General features: G+C 39.6%; 1 protein-coding gene across 2 annotated transcripts in view; it reads left to right on the forward strand.

Annotated features, from left to right (window-relative positions):
- The window catches only part of LOC102796520 (vesicle-fusing ATPase), a 66,756-nt gene that overhangs the window by 18,268 nt on the left and 29,972 nt on the right, over positions 1-18,516 (forward strand). The window contains exon 1 of one of the 2 annotated variants that reach the window (XM_087837302.1): positions 8,423-8,433. The exons of the other annotated variant lie outside the window; for it this stretch is intronic. The gene's annotated coding sequence lies outside the window, so the exon portion shown is untranslated. Of the gene's footprint in view, positions 1-8,422; positions 8,434-18,516 lie in introns of those variants that run through there. 2 annotated transcript variants of the gene reach the window in all.

Below are 18,516 nucleotides of genomic sequence, written 5' to 3' on the forward strand. Positions count from 1 at the left end.
TTCTGGTTGGCCTTGAGGCAATTCTGGGATATCGTCAGGTGACTCGGAAAGGGGATGAAGCTTTGATGATCTCCTCAATTCCACTAACACATCTTGTGTAGTGGAAGCTGAGTCTAGGGAGAAATGCTTAGACTCACCCATCACTGTGGGTGAGGTCACTGGAATGGTCAAAGACCTCTATGCTGACGGGTCTCTGGGGAGGGAAGGGATTCGCTGTTCCCTCACCAGGAAACATGCTCTGGATGTTGTAGGGCTGTCTTCAATGACACACCTCTGCAGCACTGTGTTGAATTCGGGAACATTGCCTCTGCACTGGCAGACCGGGTGATTTGGTCCCCATTTTCAAGAATGTTCCAGTTTCAGAGAAATCACACTCCTCGGTCTCTCCAGGAAGCTCTATGCCAGTATAGTCTGTCCACTAGTGGAATCTTGGATCCAGGAAGAGCAAAGCAGTTTCCGTCCTAGTTGTGAGACACTGGACTAATCCTCTCAAGGTTATGAGAAAGTGCATGGGAGTTTACCCAACTACTCTTCATGTGTTTTGTGGACTTGGAAAAGGCAACTGACCGTGTCCCTCGGAGTTTCCTATGGGAGACATGGTGACTGGCCTATACTGGCAATAAAGTCCCTGTAACACTGTAGTGAGATTGGTTTGCATTGCTGGTAGTAAAGTGAGAGCTACACTCCATAGGATTGCCATTTGTCACCAATTCTGTTTATAACTTTTATGGGTACAATTTCTTGGCACAGTCAAGTCGGAGAACGTTTCTGCTTCGGTGGCCTCAGGTTCATGTTCTTCGTACATGTGGACATGTAGTTCTTCTTGCTTCACCAGCTAGTGACCTCCAGCATGCACTAGGGCAATTTAGCAGATGTGTTTTCGAGTCTGAGGTTGTTATCCTCAACCAGAAAAATGTTGAGCCTCACTCTGGGTCAGGAATGAGTTACGGCTCCAAGTGAAGAAGTTTAACCCTCTGGGGTCAACGGATGCGCCGGCGCGTCAAAATCACATGACCAATTTAAGATGACACAGCTACAGGATGCAACGACTCAGAGTCTCCATTTCAACTTGGGTCGAAAGTGCAGACTTCAAACTACATGCCAGTTTTTGAATTGTGTCGATGGGCCACGTAAAACCAGAGTTATGATAAAAAATACACGCAATGGTTTTTTTGAACAAAACGGTGGTGTTTACAGCGGTAAAAACGGCGTTTTCTATGGACAGCACTAGCAAACACTCTCCGCTTGCGAGTGAAAAAAGGAAAAGAAAAAACACTCCTTCCCTATTGGTGTTAAAGTTTACCGTGTCAGCCAATCAAAAAAAATGATATGGCAACATGTGGCACTTGGTTGTTTAGGGAGAAGGGGAAGTTTTAGGAGTGACACCCGCGACGGAGAGAGCACGAGTTTTCATATGTGAGACATTAGTGACGTTTAGCGTGTTTGGAGGCTATAGTTAGTTTGTTGTGTAGTTATTGTTTTGTATTGTGTGTCAGTTATACTGCTGAATGTCACATTTGCTCCAATAAAGCCAAAACGGGACTGATACACCTCTGCTGTCAGACCTGCAGGGTTTAGGCCTTTGATGTTCTCCTCTGTCTTATACTGAACACAAACTATTTTTTTGGACTGGCACAAATAATTTGTGTGCCTTCTTATTTGATGCAGCACACCTGATTGTTCTGTAAATAGATAATAGATGGTTATATAAAAAATGCCTGAGGCCTTGGCTGCATTTTTAGGTAAATAGTACCATATAATTTTGTTGTTTGCAAAACTTGTGCATAATTTTTAGAAATGTACAATTTCTATTTGCATTTCAAGTTATGAAAATGATTCATTAAACATGTTTGTGGGTTTTACAGTAAAAAATAGAACTTATAACTAAATTTTGATTTTTTTTGTCTAAATTTAGATCAATTGTGCTAATATAGTATACCAAAATTAAAAAATAACTCAAATTTCAGATATTTGAGGTTGTGCTGTAAATAATGATACCAAACTAGGCAAGATAAACCGTTTTTAAAGGTGAAATATAGAGGTAAAATCAAAACTGGTCAAAAACGGCCAATTGTACCCTGGATCCCAGAGGGTTAAGGATGTCAGGGTCTTGTTCATTAGTGAAGGGAGAGAGGAGCAAGAGATTGACTGATGGATTGATGAGTCATAAGCGTTGATGTGGACACTGTATCGGTCTGCTGTGGTAAAGGCAAAGCAAAGCTGATGATTTACTTGTCAATATATGTTCCTTCACTTTCACTTAAACAGAGATTGCCAATACAAGTGGCAGAAGTTTCCAGAAACTTCCTGCTTCTAAATTCAGATAAAATTGAGGTTATTGTACCCAGCTCTTATAACCTTAAAAGCATGGTGCCTAATGGCACGTACTTGCACATACTTGCACATACTTGCACAACACAGTTTTTGTGGCACTTCAACCGGTCGTTTTTGCACCACAGCTGGGTTGAAGACATGAGTTCGTCTGTTTTTAACACCATTTTAATGACAGAGGGAGATGCTAGAACAGTTTCAAAACCTGAGAGTTTGTGGAAAAAACATTTTTTGACTTCCTTTCCTCCTATATCAGAGTTTATGTGGCAATATTGTGTTAGGAGAACTGCAACGACTTCCTGCACCATAATGATGGGTATAAATACTGTGTATGGGTATAAATAAGTGACTGTGGGACAAGTTTTGTTTTATTATTACATTTTTAACATGTTAGACTATAACCAGTGTATTGTACTGCTGACAAACCAACGTAAAACCTGAAGCATCTTTTATAAATCGATTACACCAAATGGGAGCAACCTTAAGACTGAGTTCAAGTATAAGAGAACATTTTTATAAATGTATGCAGGAGTGTGGAAGTGAGGACATCTGTCTCTGCCTCTGTTTACTTCCAACACAGATGATTTTTCAGCATGTTAGTGAGAGCAAAAAGATTCATCAGCACTCTGCAGAGGATGAGTCATTGGTTACTGACTCAAAATAGCCCCTAACCTAAACATGGCAGCTACACATGATAGCCATGTAGTCCAATAGTCCTTTGCTGCTAAGATGTATTTTTATTTTACATAACAGTTAAGTTTTATAGCTTTTTGAAACTTTATAACTCTAACGGCATACTATGCATAAAGAATATCTAATAATGTTTTGTTTCAAGTTTCTATTGAACTTGCATCTTAAAGTGTCCCCAGACACACCTCTAACAATTTAAATCTGACAGCTAATGAACAATTAAACTGCTACAGCCTTCTTGATTTAATACCATCTTTGAAGAATTACTTACTTATTTAAATTGGAAAGTGAGCTGGCTCTCATATGCAGCTCATTCATGTCCTAATGTGGTCAGAGATGGCCCATAGCAAATATTGAATTTGTGTGTGTTGGATTAAGATGTCAGGCAAGAACTAATCAAGGGCTTTGTTGATTTGATTTTGTATGATTGAGCTTAGTGTATTGTATATATTATGAATTCCAAAACACAAGGTTTAAAATACTCGCAGGGCTGATGGAATTAACTGTGGGGCTTCACTAATATTTCTTTCGCTTGGATGGAAAGAAATATCCGTCTGATTTCCTTACAGGGAAGCAAATGTAACAAATTTGTTTGACTTTTTTTTCTCGATACGCTTAAATGATTAAGACTGAAGATTAAAGATCATAACTAGGGCTAGGTTCTTGTAATGGAAGAACACAGCGTGTATTCCCTCTGGATGCTTCGACATCTCCCACATTACAAAGACAGCCTAGCTGGTAATTCTAAATTGGCCATAAGAGAGAATGGAAGCCTTGCAATAGACTAGCTACCTGTTTTGCACCCTGCCTCTTGCCTTCTGATAGCTGGGATAGACAGTATATATCGTAGTATTTGATCAAAGAGAACAGACATACATAAATACACTAACTTCTCTAATTAATCAATCTGGATTAAACTTACTATGTAAATTGCTTAGGGTACCAGAATTATTAACATCTGTTCAGCTTTTGGAAATTATTTTTAGATGATCTTAAAAGAGGAACAACATATAATGGTAAAGGAAAAAAATAAAACTGTAATAACAAGTCAATTTAAAGTCCACAGATTGGATTTTCCTTAAAAATAATCTAACTAGAAGATGTGGATGAAAGATATGACCAATGGGGTTAGAACCCTCGGACACAAAATATGATAATGTCTCAGACACATGTGCTATTTGATAAGTACAGAAAAACCCTAAGTGGGAAAGTGTATAGCTTAGCCAAGCTCAACAGGGAACAGCAGATGTGAGTCACTATCTTGGGCACTGCAGATGCAGCTTCATTACCCATCGACTGCCAGAGAAGACTGGATGAATAATTTAATGGGATGCTGGGATTAGAAGAATATTTCGAATGAAAGGGAGATGCAGGGAGTGCTTCCACGGCACATTGCCAAAAGAGAAGAACGCTTTCTGAATAAAAAAATCAGGGAACCTGGAGGCAGCCAATTGGCTAGTTGTCTCATGGGAGAGACACAGGCAGATTATTAATTCAAACAAGAATATATGGCTTTATTAAAAACGTGGAGAAAAATCTGGGTTATTAAATAATTAGTCACTGAAGAATTTTTGTCACAGTTGTGATGTATGCTGGAGTGAATGCAGAGTTATTAGATGAGGGAAGTGCAGTGAAATCAAAGTCATTTGACACTGATTACTTTGGATTACTTAATATATTATCATGCTTTTTACAACTACATGAATGTAATATTGCTGTGTGATTTATTACTATTACTGAAGGTTACCCGCCATACCAGTACCAACTAGATTTTTAAATCTTAATATAAAATGAGTAACAGTAGGTGGACATTAGGTAAGGCTGCACTTTTTGCAGCGATCTCGTATAGAAAACTATTCCACGCTTATATAAAACAGGTCCGCGGCTCCGAACCGTAGTAAAGGGACCTCTGGCTAATACGTCGGGTTCGTGTCGGGCTCGTAGCTGAAAACTAGCTTTACTTTGTTGTCTGGGTCAACTTTGCTAGTGAGAGACAGAGAGAGGCGTTGAAAGGCTGCTCCAACAGAACTTATTGTTTCAGAGGAAAACACGAACACGGTGTACAGTCGAGTCTTAATAGCTTACTTACAACTGGGCTCGTCAGGCTCTCTTCTTGGCTGCAGTGGTTATTATTATATTTACATGCTTCCTGCTTCCATTTCTGATCCGTGACAGCTCGTACTTTTCCTTTTTCTCCCTCCTCGCGCTCACAGACACATAACGTGTATGGCAGTCCATTCTCCCTGCAGCACGGACTACACTGCCCATGAGGCTACATTCTTTAGGGCTATGCCTGTAACTCTCTGCCCATTGCCTTCATATTAAATCATTTTTTGAATAATAATTAAGAAAATATTTCTCCACGTCATTATGCGGGCCACAAGTAGAGGTGACATGGGCTGCGAGACTGAGGCCAAGGCATTAGAACCTCTTAATGCCTGTTTGTTTGGGTTTCCACCGGGGTGGAATTACCACACATAGAGAAGGTATAGCCTAACATAAGAAACAGGAAAGGATCACCGTGTAATCTATTTATTTTAACAAAGTAACTGTATTCTGAATATCACCCTTTTTAATGGTAACTGTAACAGAATACAGTTACTCATATTTTGTATTTTAAATACGTAGCACCGGTACATGTATTCCGATACTCCCCGACACTGAAGTAGCTGAGGTTGAAGTATCACAAAAGAGTACTGTGTTAAAGTGTAAAGAAGGGAAGAAACGGGGAGGACAATCATACTGTCAGCAGAACTGCTCACTATCTCTTCTTTTTCACCTGAAAATGTTATGTTTGATCTGATTTGATTGAATCTTTATTTTGAACATGTTGAAAAAGTACAACATAGAATTAAAAGAGACAAATGAACAAAGCAAAACAAAAGGAAAACGAGCAACCACAACTACAAATAACTTTCATGTTCAAAAAGGAGCAGGAAGAAGCATAAGCTTATTGAAATCCCACCCCTTTTCCACTATCTAGTAATCAATAGACTACAGAAATACCTCCTTGCAATTACATTATATGTCATCTGTATTTTTTTTGTTGTTGTTGTTCTTGAACTGTGCCAGCGAACCTGCTCATATCAGAAGTCTTCAAACTTGATTCTAAGCATATATATGAGGGACCTGAGCCAGATCTATGCAATTGAAAAGATATGAAATTGGAGGGCTTTTTGTCCCCAATTATTCAATATGACACAGTCTCAGTGAGTGAAAATAGGATTTTTGAATTCATTTATCTTTCTCCCATACTAGCATCTTTGAAGAGACAGTTTAGGTCTTCCTGGCATTTAATATCTATATATATGGTTTCAGGTCAAAATATTGGAAGGTCTCTAGTCTCAAGAGATTCCAAGGACAGATTTTACCAAGTGGTTTGATAAGCTTGATTCTAACTGATGGGTCGATTGCACCAACCATACCTACCAACTTAGCCTTGGCTATGGCTGGTAGTCTTCATGTGAGCCCACGAGTGACTTTGGCTGTTGCCTAGAGGCAAGTCATTGTGTTCTGCCAAGTCTTGGTTTGAGCTTTCCATGGTCAAAGGAAAATGAAAGGCAGTTTAACAGACCGCTACGGTCAGCACCAAAACATTATTTTTCAAGCAGTATAACTGAATAACAATCAACAAGAAGCAGTCATGTAGAAAATACTATATCTTTTTATTTGATTTGGGATCCTTCGCTCATAGAATTATGTGAGGAAAACTGGAAAGAACGCCAGAGTACATCAGCTGCAAAGGCTAGTACCCCCACGCTAAGCACGCCTACCGCAGACACGAGCAAAACAGATAAATATGAAGTCATGCCAGCTCGGACGTTGCCCTGATCCAGCAGATACCAGGAACAACATCAGAGATCTCTGTCCAGAAGAGTGCAGTCCTAGGAACAGCTAAGATACTGTGATTATGGTGTGGGTGGTTACGGTTGTCTTTCAGGAGTTGGGTTTGTCCTTTAGTTCCAGTCAAAGGAACTCTTAATGCTTCAGCATACCAAGACATTTTGGACAATTACATGCTCCCAGCCTTGTGGACCACTTTCGGGACTTTGCACAAAGCAAGGTCCATTCAGACATGGATTAGTAGAACTTGACTGACCTGCACAGAAATGTGACTTCAACCTGATAGAACATCTTTGGGATAAATTAGCTTGGAGACTTTGAGTCAAAGATTCCCATGAACACACTCCTGAACCTTGTGGTAAACCTTCCCATAAGAGTTGAGTCGCCATAGCTGTTTCTGATCTTTTAATGATGATAAATCAATCAGATGCAAGGTTCAAAATTCAGCATACTTACTGAGACCAAAGTCAGTCTGTCCGTCTCTGTCTCACAGTGAGAGTTAGAGACTGACAACACAATGAAGCCTTTGTAAGGCTTTAGATAGATAGATAGATAGATAGATAGATAGATAGATAGATAGATAGAGCTGGTATGAAATCAAATGATCTTGTGTATCCTGTGTGCTCTCGCAAGGTTGCTTCTTTTAAAGTTATTCACATGTTTTTTGTGCAGGTTGTATCCCTTTGCTGTTCCTACTGTGTTAAAAGAGCTGTCATAGGAGGGTCAGAGCACTGAGGCAAACACAGGTTTACTGATGACACAGAGCAAAATTGAAGACAAATGATGCTTGTTAAAGACCTGTTAATCTGTTTTCTTGTGGCTTTGGTACCCTTCCTGTGATATATGTTGTCTGTTTGAGCATGCTGGCTAATGCTAACTGATGCTAACAATGCTAGCAGCCATAACAGAACAAAGCAATTGCTTTGGAGCAATTCCAATCAAATTTTCAGATGTTACATTTTCCAAAATTTGACTTGTTTATTGACAAAATTGGATGTGAAGTTGTTGTCATTTCATACACTGCAGTGAAAGTTTTCATTACCAGTATGATTACATTAATGCCATGTCACAATCCATCCATTATAAATGAATTTATTTATTTATTTATTTATTTAAAAATCAGGGGGGAAAATGGCTGACTTCTTTCTCTGTCCATCATCTCTCACCACAGTGTTGCAGCTGGCACTTTGTCTCCAGTGTGTGGAAGACATATTGTCCTGTGACATGCATAACATTTTGTGCATGAGCCCACCAGACTTGGGGTTTATTTATTGGGAAAAAGTTCCAAGGAACATTACAAACATTTGTAATTTAGTCTAAGCAAACCCCAACTCTGGCTTGTATGCACTTCTAACCCCTCACCACCCCAGGTAGTCTGTATATGTACATGCATGAGTCATTCCATACATGTGAATGCCGTTTAAGTGCACCTGTCTGCAGCCACCACAGCTTCGCACCTTAACTCCAGCAGCTTGCTGCTCTGAGTCCCCCTCCTTCTCAAATGCTGTCTTCTGTCCTTCCTCTCTGCTTGCCTCCACTGGCGCCCACAAGGTCGTAATATTTTTCAAGGTATGTATGGGTGTATAACTCTCAAAGAGAGCTGCCATCTTCTTTTATGTGGGATATATCTGCTATATTCTGCTCACTCTCTGACCGAAGAGTCGGTTCTATAGCTTGCTTGCATCACTGCTGTCAGCCTCCCGCTGCTGCCTGGATATCTGGCTCGAACCTGAAGAGATATGAGGCAACCGCCGGCAACCACCGAGTCTTTGGCAGCAAACTCAAGCTGGTGTCACATGTTGATTGGATGTAAATGCTAGCTCCTGAGCATCCATTAATCAACTCCCCTGTGAAACTGCAAGTCTCCAGAACAAAATGGATGTGTTCCATTAGGAACTTACCATTTTGATTCAGATAGTTTGCAGAAATATATAATACTGTGAGGTGGATCCAAGCTTTACAGCATCTTAGCTAACTTTGCTGACACCAAAAATCCTAAAGTGAACAGTTGGCATTCCTTAACATTTATGAAGAGGTTTTTGGCTTCAGCTATGATTAATGTATCATTTCATCAGAAGATTTTAATGACTATGATCCTAGGCTTAGCATATTGTTGAGCTCAGTAGTTACATATGAACAAGTTCTTCTTACTGTTCCAACTCATAGGTGAAGTTGGAGTCTGTCCATCCGTGGAATGACTGGGTAACTGCCAGTACTACAGGTGATATGGACAGGCCAGGTTGGTTAGAAACTAATGAGTGAGAGGTGTGACTTCTACTAAATCAGTTGCTGATTGTGTTGTTCTGTCAGAAGGATGAAAATAAAATATAAACACCGACTTTAGGCCAAAGTACAAAAGCTAGAAGATGTAGTTGAAATGCACTGTAGCTGTCAGAAGAGCTAAAAGACAAAGGGTTGTGCTAGAGCTGGACATCAAAAGGGGTTCTTTTCAAGGTATTGTGTTTTGTAAAGCTTTATACATCACAATAATTGCTATGTGTTAACCATAATAATAATACATAAACATGGGTTATAGCTTGAAAACACTTTAGACTGGGTGAGTCATCAGAATATGGTAGCTATATATACTCAGGACAGCTGTCAGTTTTCTGGGTAGGCCTGAATGTTGTAAAACTGAGAACACTTCCAAAGGGAAGCAGGGAAGCACCAGGAGTGGCAGTTTTCTTTTTCCTCTCGACATTTTGTCTTAAACACATTTTTCTGCTGTGATGTTCATGATACAGAATGTGAACAGAGAAAATAAGGAACCTGCTATCATTAGCTGCTCGTAATTCCCTGGATAACTCCTAATGACTTTGGTGATCCCTGCAGACATTCATGTTCTCCAAAGCAAGAAATAAATTTGCGAATGTGCATCCACGGTCTTCATCAGAGTGATTTAGTGGATTGTGAAAAACAGCCTGCAGTGCAAAATCCAAATGAGGATGGCCTGATATGCCCTGCTTATTATCTGAGTGGTTTTTTCACAGTTGATTCATTTTTACTCATAAATACCCCGGTGAAGTACTGCAGTGACAGCCAGTGTTGGGAAGGTTACTTTTAAAATGTATTCCATTACAGATTACAGAATACATGCCCCAAAATGTATTCTGTAACGTATTCCGTTACGTTACTCAATGAGAGTAACGTATTCTGAATACTTTGGATTACTTAATATATTATCATGCTGTTTACAACTACATGAATGTACTATTGCTGTGATTTATTACTGTTACTGAAGGTCCGCGGCTCCGAACCGTAGTAAAGGGACCTCTGGCTAATACGGTGGGTTCTGTGTCGGGCTCGTAGCCGAAAACTAGCTTTACTTTGTTGTCTGGGTCACTTTGCTAGTGAGAGACAGAGAGAGGCGTTGAAAGGCTGCTCCAACGGGACTTATTGTTTTGGAGGAAAACACGAACACGGTGTACAGTCGAGTCTTAATAGCTTACTTACAACTGGGCTCGTCAGGCTCTCTTCTTGGCTGCAGTGGTTATTATTATATTTACATGCTTCCAGCTCCCGTTTCTCCTCGCTCACAGACACATAACGTGTATGGCAGTCCATTCTCCCTGCAGCACGGACTACACTGCCCATGATGCTACATTCTTTAGAGCTATACCTGTAGCATTCTGCCTGTTAGCTTAGCACAACAACAACAAAAAGGCCTCTCTCACCCAGGAAACACGCAGAGAGAGAGCGTCACCCTGTAACCATGGCAACCGTAACGCTGCCGCCTGGAACAACAGAACGTAGCTGTCAAACAAAACCCAAACAGTCCTGACCCGCCACAATATGAAACAGGGAAGTACCGCCGTGTAATCCATTTATTTCAACAAAGTAACTGTATTCTAAATACCACCTTTTTAAACGGTAACTGTAACGGAATACAGTTACTCATATTTTGTATTTTAAATACGTAACGGCGGTACATGTATTCCGTTACTCCCCAACACTGGTGACAGCTTAGTACTGCCCCTAATGCACCTTAATCATTTGGCCATCAGGTTAAAAATAAAATGGTGAGACTGCATATGCAGACAGACTCTTACACAATGAGGAAATGTGATACATGGACTCATAAATTAACTTTCAGACAATGTTAATGTAATCACAACAGGCTAGCAGTTGCTCTCTCTCTCCCAATGGAAAGTTTTGGACTGTTGCAACGATTTGTATGTCAGCACATGCAGCCACCATGCAGATTTTGCACTAGGAAACTGGCAGGTTAAAGACTGGATAATGTCCAAATATGTGAGGGAGCTGGATATGTGCATGCTCAATTTCTGAATATAAAGATGATCTTTATCTAGTATTATTTGGCCAAAAGACTTGGAAACCCCTGAAGATATCACACCTAAAGCAAGTGGCCAACACATCCCACATTTACCTCCACTTTATATGTTGAAGTATGCATAAGACAACCCACTCACCTCTTCTAATCATAGTGACTTTTATCACAAATGTTTGACAGACAGCCTTTAAAAATTAATTAGATCAGAGGCATGGCCTTTGGTTATAAATAGTCTGTTTAATATTCACTGTGTATGAGATGGTTTCTGGGTTAGCCTAGATGAGATGCAGCTGGCAAGCTTGTACAGTATTTGTGTTCCAAGTGTTTTTGCTTTTTACGGCATCAATTTCTTTGCCACTGCTAAAAGCATCAGCGTTACCGCAAAGTGTCATCAATTGTACTCTGCTCTGAAATCTAAGAAAATCGAAGAAATTACAAACAGTATAGTATATCATCAAATATACGGCATGTAAAGTGTGCCTGCATTTGAACAAGTTAGGACATCTGACTGTGAAGGTTCTCAGTCATCCAGGTCATCGTACTTTATTATCGTAAATATATAATACTGTGAGGTGGATCCAAGCTTTACAGCATCTTAGCTAACTTTGCTGACACCAAAAATCCTAAAGTGAACAGTTGGCATTCCTTAACATTTATGAAGAGGTTTTTGGCTTTAGCTATGATTAATGTATCATTTCATCAGAAGATTTTAATGACTATGATCCTAGGCTTAGCATATTGTTGAGCTCAGTAGTTACATATGAACAAGTTCTTCTTACTGTTCCAACTCATAGGTGAAGTTGGAGTCTGTCCATCCGTGGAATGACTGGGTAGCTGCCAGTACTTTAGGAGTGAAAGAAGCATCTATGTCCACTGTGAGCGACCATCTTTGAACAGAGGCGGTGGTTTACGACACCAACTCTCTGCCATCTATAATCCAGTTTTGAGATCCCTCCCCAGACGCCTTAACGCCCACTCACACCCTGGGCCATCTGACCTCAGGAATTCACATGATAAGGTGGGGCCAGGTTTCACAACGAGCTCACCCGAAACTCTGGCTGATTGGGACCCACACCCAGTTTCACAGCTTGGCTCAGGCGATTAGAGGATCATCAGGGGGTCCTTTTGTCCCTCTGTGGGGGGAAACTCCCACTAGGTTTATATCTGGGACTCTCCACCATTTGACCTTAGAACTGAAGAAGCTTCTCGGATGAGAGGTGAAACGTCTTCAAGCAACTTAAAGAAGTCCAGACGCTTTTCTTTGCAAGCTCCTTTGACTTAGGACATCTGAGTTATTGTAGAAATAAATAATAACCGTAAATAGAAATACTCCTTTTACTTCCCCACCAAAGGTTTTCACTCAGCTACGAGTTTCTGCTGGACACGTTCTCACTCCCAAAGCGTAACATTTTACACTAGGTGATAAATCGTCAGTATATTACACTTCCGGGCACCCAACGCATGCCTATATTACGAGATCGCAAAAATGAGGAAACATGAGAGCCATTTGGAATGAATCTACACTTGTACGTTTGTTTTACTCTCTAATGTCATTAAAGTTGTGGTTAAAGTTAGGGATAAGGTTATGGTTAGGGCTGGAACGTGTATTACCGCAGGAGCGTCATTCTATGGATTTCATCCATAACCCGGTGCATAGCATAAGAACGCAGAAGGTCACCTTTTGCGTTCCTCAGGAACGGCTCGGGACTTGACAAATGGTCTCTATATTACGCCTCGGGAGTGAGAATGGTCTTTTCTTCTTGGCTTCACAAAACTTACAGTATCTTTGAGCTCAGAGTTTAGTTTGATGAACTACAACTGCAGCTGCAGCAGTGTAGCATTACATTTTTAATTTTGGCATAATTAAAAAACAAACTTTCCATTGCTTTAGTTGTTGTGTCCACACAGGGTCTGGAAGAAAGCACAGTCGATAAAAAAGCTCATATAATATACTTAAAACGTTTTGGATAGAACAAAAAATGTCCCACGTGGATTTATAGCAGCGGCATCTTCCCCTGGTTGAATCAAAAGGGGAAAAGCCTTTTTTTCCATTGAACTAATGGAATAGATTATATCAACAAGTAGGGCAGTGCTAGGAAGGTTCATCCAGAGCTACCATATTATCATAGCTTTCTTTTTTTATCGAGGCCTTAAACATCATGCATGATTTATATGCCTTAAATATTTGTATTTATTGAATCTATCTATATTATTAACATCAGTAAAGGTGAGAGAGTTAGTGTTTCATATTTCCTTTGAAATAGTAGGAATTTGAAATGTAGCGTTAAATCAACAGACCACCAGAAATCTTCAAAAATATTCATACATACATTTGATTAGCTTTGATTAAAAATTACAGTCACTTTGCACAGTTTTGTGTGTTGTGGGTTTTCCTGCATGTACCTCTTTATATTTGAGCACTACAGTGTACAGTATGCGATAAAGCTACACTGACTGGTGCTATGTTTTAAAACATGACCACAAACCATAGAAATGACTGGAAACAAGCAGAGGCCATTTATTTGTATGGTGTGAGATGCCCCTTTAAGGGTCTTGGACACAGCGGTCTTGCTCTGAATCACCTCTGTCTGCTCAGACTACTGGGGTGCAGGTGATGTGGGCACAGCGCCAACACTGCAGTGTTTTCCTCAGTATCGTGCTACATCTGATGCATTTCATTCATTTTAGATGCAACAAACAGTTAATATTAAAAGATGTGTTTTCTCTATTATGTTGCTGTCATTTAAAGACACAAAGAACGTGCAGTATTGCAGTATTACACACATTCAGATACAGAAAATGACAAACTAAAGAAAAATGCATGCTAATGCATCGTAGTAAGGGTTGACAAGTCTGTCATGGGATAAAGGTGGCTCTAGACAAGCTCGGATTTGCAGTGACGCTTCCCTCTAAGTGGACTCGGACCATTGTAGCAACATGTCGCCTGTCTATATTTTCTAGTGGACGTGAAAGAGAAGTGAGCATGTAAACTTTGTAATCCATATGCGATTAACTGTGAGGTCATATTTCTGCTTGGACCTAAATCCCATTGAGATTAAAGTTGGATTTGGCAGAATTCTGGAGAACAGATTAAAGCAAAGATTGTTTTGTTACTCAGTGATCTGAATATGGAATTTTGCCAGTGCAACAATTTTCTGTTGACAGCTATTTTCCAGATGAGGAGGCTAAACACTCGAGCTGCATGCTTTTTTTAATACCAGCTCTTAATTACCAGATGCAAAAGTGATGAATGTAAAAACAAGTTACAGAAATTTAAGTGAGTCTTACCTGACTCCTAAATCTGCCGTTGCAAGCAGTGGAAGGAATTCCATCTCTAGAGCATTAATTATGAAGCATTTCAGTGAAATTTAGGGCAGCTGGTAACTCATCACTAAGTGTTCCAGGCTTCATTTACCAGAAAAGACTCGCAGCTCACTTTTTCTCTGTGTTGTGAAAGCATCCGCTTTACACTTCCTGCACTATAAATACCAGATGTGGATGCATAAAAGTATAGCTGATGATAAGTCAGGGGTACCTTTTATTTTTATCTATCATTTATGATACTGGAATATAACTAATTATGGACGATGAAGACGCCAGTTTAAGATGTTTTTACTCTGAAGTTGCTTTCAATCTTTCAGATGAGCCAAATTAACAACCCCCTGTCATATTTTGCCATGTGCATGTATATAAATGCTGTATGGACGACTATTATGAATGCCTGATTATTACATCAATTATTGACCACGGACATAGTGAGCCATCAAATCCTCTTGTAGTAGGCTACTGTGGTTAAACCTTGATTTTCTCTGGGACACCCCAAGGATCTTTGCTGGGTCCTCTTTTCTTCCTAACATATAAAGTTTCAAAGGTTGGTCGATTGATTTACTCACACACTATGCTGACGATACCCAACTGTATCTGCTTCCCAGCCTGCTGCAAGACAGTTTTAGAGAAGAGAACTTGGGACTATGGAAAGAGAAATGAGGGGTTGGATTTTATCTTTCAGAATTCAGAGAAAAAAGACAGAATTTTGAGATTAATGTCAGAAATCTGATTTTCCTCACAATTCTGACCTCCCAACACACACACACACACACACACACACACACTTTTTTTTCTATTGGTCCTACTCTTCTTCTGTACAATTCAGAACTAGGGTGTAGCACTACTCTTGTGTCCATCCACTGAGACCAAAGTCCTGGTGTACTCACAGACAGCTATAGGCACTGTGGCCTCAGTCTTTGATTGGTCAAGTCTCAAATTTCACATTTTCGCCATCATGTTTTAACATTTTTAAACCAGATGTATTAAGCAAATTAAGCTGATCTGTAACCAGTGTTGGTCAAGTTACTCGAAAATAGCAATTAGTTACTAATTCCTGATTACTTCTCCAAGAAAGTTATACTTTACTGATTACTTATTTTCAAAATTAGTTACTTAATTATTTAGTTACTTTAAAAAAAAAAACCTGATATACAACCTGAATACATTAAAAAACAATAGACCTTTCAGCCCAATTTTATTTTCTCTGCATCATATAAAATGTAATCAAATGAAAAAGTCTCTCTTTATGTTTTATTAGTTTTAATCTTTTAACTTTATGCACACTGCATCAAGCAAAAATGAAATTATATGCAGCTGTCTTTGACTTGAAGAAATTTGTTTAACATTTAAACCTATTTTGTGCATATTCCAGCATATAAAAAAAAATAATGTTTTTGTGTTTACACTCCCTCTTTGAAATAGATGCAAGTAAAACACAGCAGAAAATAAATAAAATTAAAGATTCAGCAGCTCTGAGTCCTGTCACTTTAAATCTATTTTCAGCTGTTTAGCAGGAGTGGGGCTGGTGGAGGTTTGCCCGGTGCAGCAGCGGTCATCACAGCGGGGGTTTCTCTGTGAATTTCACCTTCCTGTGGCAGCGTGGTGCTTGCTCAGATTTGAAGTTTCATTTTTCGCTGTAGAAAGAAGTTTTCTTTCCACGCAGAGTCACAGCAGACGCTGATGTTTCTGTCACTTTTTACAGAATCCACCTCAAAGTAATGTTGATACATTGTTGATCTGCACACGTCTGTTGCTGCCACGGACATCGCACACTCGTACGTCATTGTCATGAGACACAAACAAAATCACGGTTCAGTAATGCAGTGTGCTTACGAGAAAGTAATGTAATCAAATTACTTACTTTACTCATTATTTGAAAAAAGTAATTGGATTACAGTAAAGTGTTATTTGTAACGCGTTACTGCCCATATCTGCCTGTAACCAGAGGACACTATTTATGCTCCTATGACAGTAAATTATTAATTCAGCTTTTCCCTTTTTAGGAAAATGCTGTTAACCAATCATTCGAATGAAATCGTGACCAGAGTTTAAGATTTTTGGCAGTACAGTGAACCCGTGTGCATAAATGTGATTTATTTGCCAGTGAAAGTCTTTGAAATGCTAATATTGCTTATGTTCTTTGTGCCACTTGATTATATCACTTCTTACATTAAAGGAAAAGGGGAATAAAATGCTCTGTCTTAAACCAGCTCACGTCACGCTCGGTGTTTCATTTCTCTCCACTGGGTCCCTGCAGCTGCTCACATTACGTTGCTAGCAGCATAGCACCCACCCACCTGAATTTTCTCTTTCAGATTTGTCAGCCTCCTTGTTAACTGCAGTTGGCAAAAAGCAACCAAAATTGATCCAAACGCCAAGAGGTGATGGATGACAAAGGTGTCTCCTTAAATCTTCTGCAGCTTAAAATGTACCAGGTACCCGTTGCTGTCCACAAAATATGGCGCCCATAGACATCTGAACATAAGACCTCACCACTGAAACTGGGATATTTGCTTCAAAGGACCAAGTTTCCTCAGCATACGTCACAAACTTCTATGAATGAAGAGCTTCAGTAAAAACAAAAAGCATGTGTTCACAGTGAGCACAGATCTGTAGCCTGTGCTCCCGCTGAGGGCAGAAAAGTAGGGCTGGGTATCGTCACTGACTTCTAGAATCGATTCGATTCACAAGGTCCTGAATCGATTCGATTCGATTTGAATCTGGGAAATTTTGCCTCACACAGTCAGAAATATTATAATTCGGATCAGTACATTTACATATTTTTGTATCTATAATAAGGAAGCTGACACTTTCCAGACTTTATCAAAGGTGTGAGCGTCACAGCAGAGGCCTTTGTGTCAAAGTAGCTGAAGATAAAACACAGAAAAACAGGATTTTATAAAAATATTCTGCAGTAGATCAAAAATGAAAGAAAACCATTAATCAACTTATGAACATCACCTCTGAAGTTACAGCGGTTTTAGCGGTACCCGCTGAGGACAGAAAAGTAGGGCTGGGTATCGTCACTGACTTCTAGAATCAATTCGATTCGATTTGATTTGATTCAGTTCGATTTGAATCTGGGAAATTTTGCCTCACACAGTTAGAAATATTATAATTCAGATCAGTACATTTACATATTTTTGTATCTATAATAAGGAAGCTGACACTTTCCAGAATTTATCAAAGGTGTGAGCATCACAGCAGAGGCCTTTGTGTCAAAGTAGCTGAAGAAAAACATGAAGGTGATTTTCCTGGCATCGAATTTTATAAAAATATTCTGCAGTACATCAAAAATGAAAGAAAACCATTAATCAACATATGAACATTACCTCTGAAGTTACAGCGGTTTTATTAGAGACACAGCTGAGCGTTTTGCATTTTGTATAATTTTAAAAAGTTTAAATTTGTTCAGAAGCCTGTTGAACGGCAGAAATTAGGTTTTCGGAAGTAAGTAAAAAGAAAAAAAAACAGCGGCCGACAGCCTGTAAACAACGGTAGACTTGTGTGTAACAAGCAAGCGAATAATGCAGAAAACAGATTTCGGGGATAGACGGGAAACTGTTCTTGAAGTACAGAGAGAGAGAGCTGTGCATGAAGTGCTGGTTGGTCAATACTGTTTGGAGAGAGATCAAACTAACAGCTTTAGAATCAGCGCAAAAAGGGCGAAACATCAGAATCAGCGAGCTGTCGGCTTTCAGCCCCGACCATGAGAAAGGCGACAGCTCACGGATTCTGATCCGCGGTGTTTACGTCTTTGTGCAGAAGCCGTGTTCCTGCTCTCATTTACTGTTTTAAATGGTTGGTGGTTGTCAAAATTTTGTGACGTTTCACCTGAGATTCTGGAATTTTGGGCAAAATACATTTTAATGAGGATTTTAATGAATGGATTTCACGTTATCCAAGCCAGAATCAATTTTAATCGATGAATCGATTATTAAAAGCCACCCCTACAGAAAAGCAAAACTCATTTATCACCAGAGGCTCTCCGTCGTCACTTAATGCAGTAACCATGGCTACCACTTCATGTGCAG

Source organism: Neolamprologus brichardi, unplaced genomic scaffold (genome assembly GCF_056152115.1).
Source record: "Neolamprologus brichardi isolate AB-2024 unplaced genomic scaffold, ASM5615211v1 NODE_ptg000031l+_length_7269946_cov_1, whole genome shotgun sequence".
NCBI classification, from domain to species: Eukaryota; Metazoa; Chordata; class Actinopteri; order Cichliformes; family Cichlidae; genus Neolamprologus; species Neolamprologus brichardi.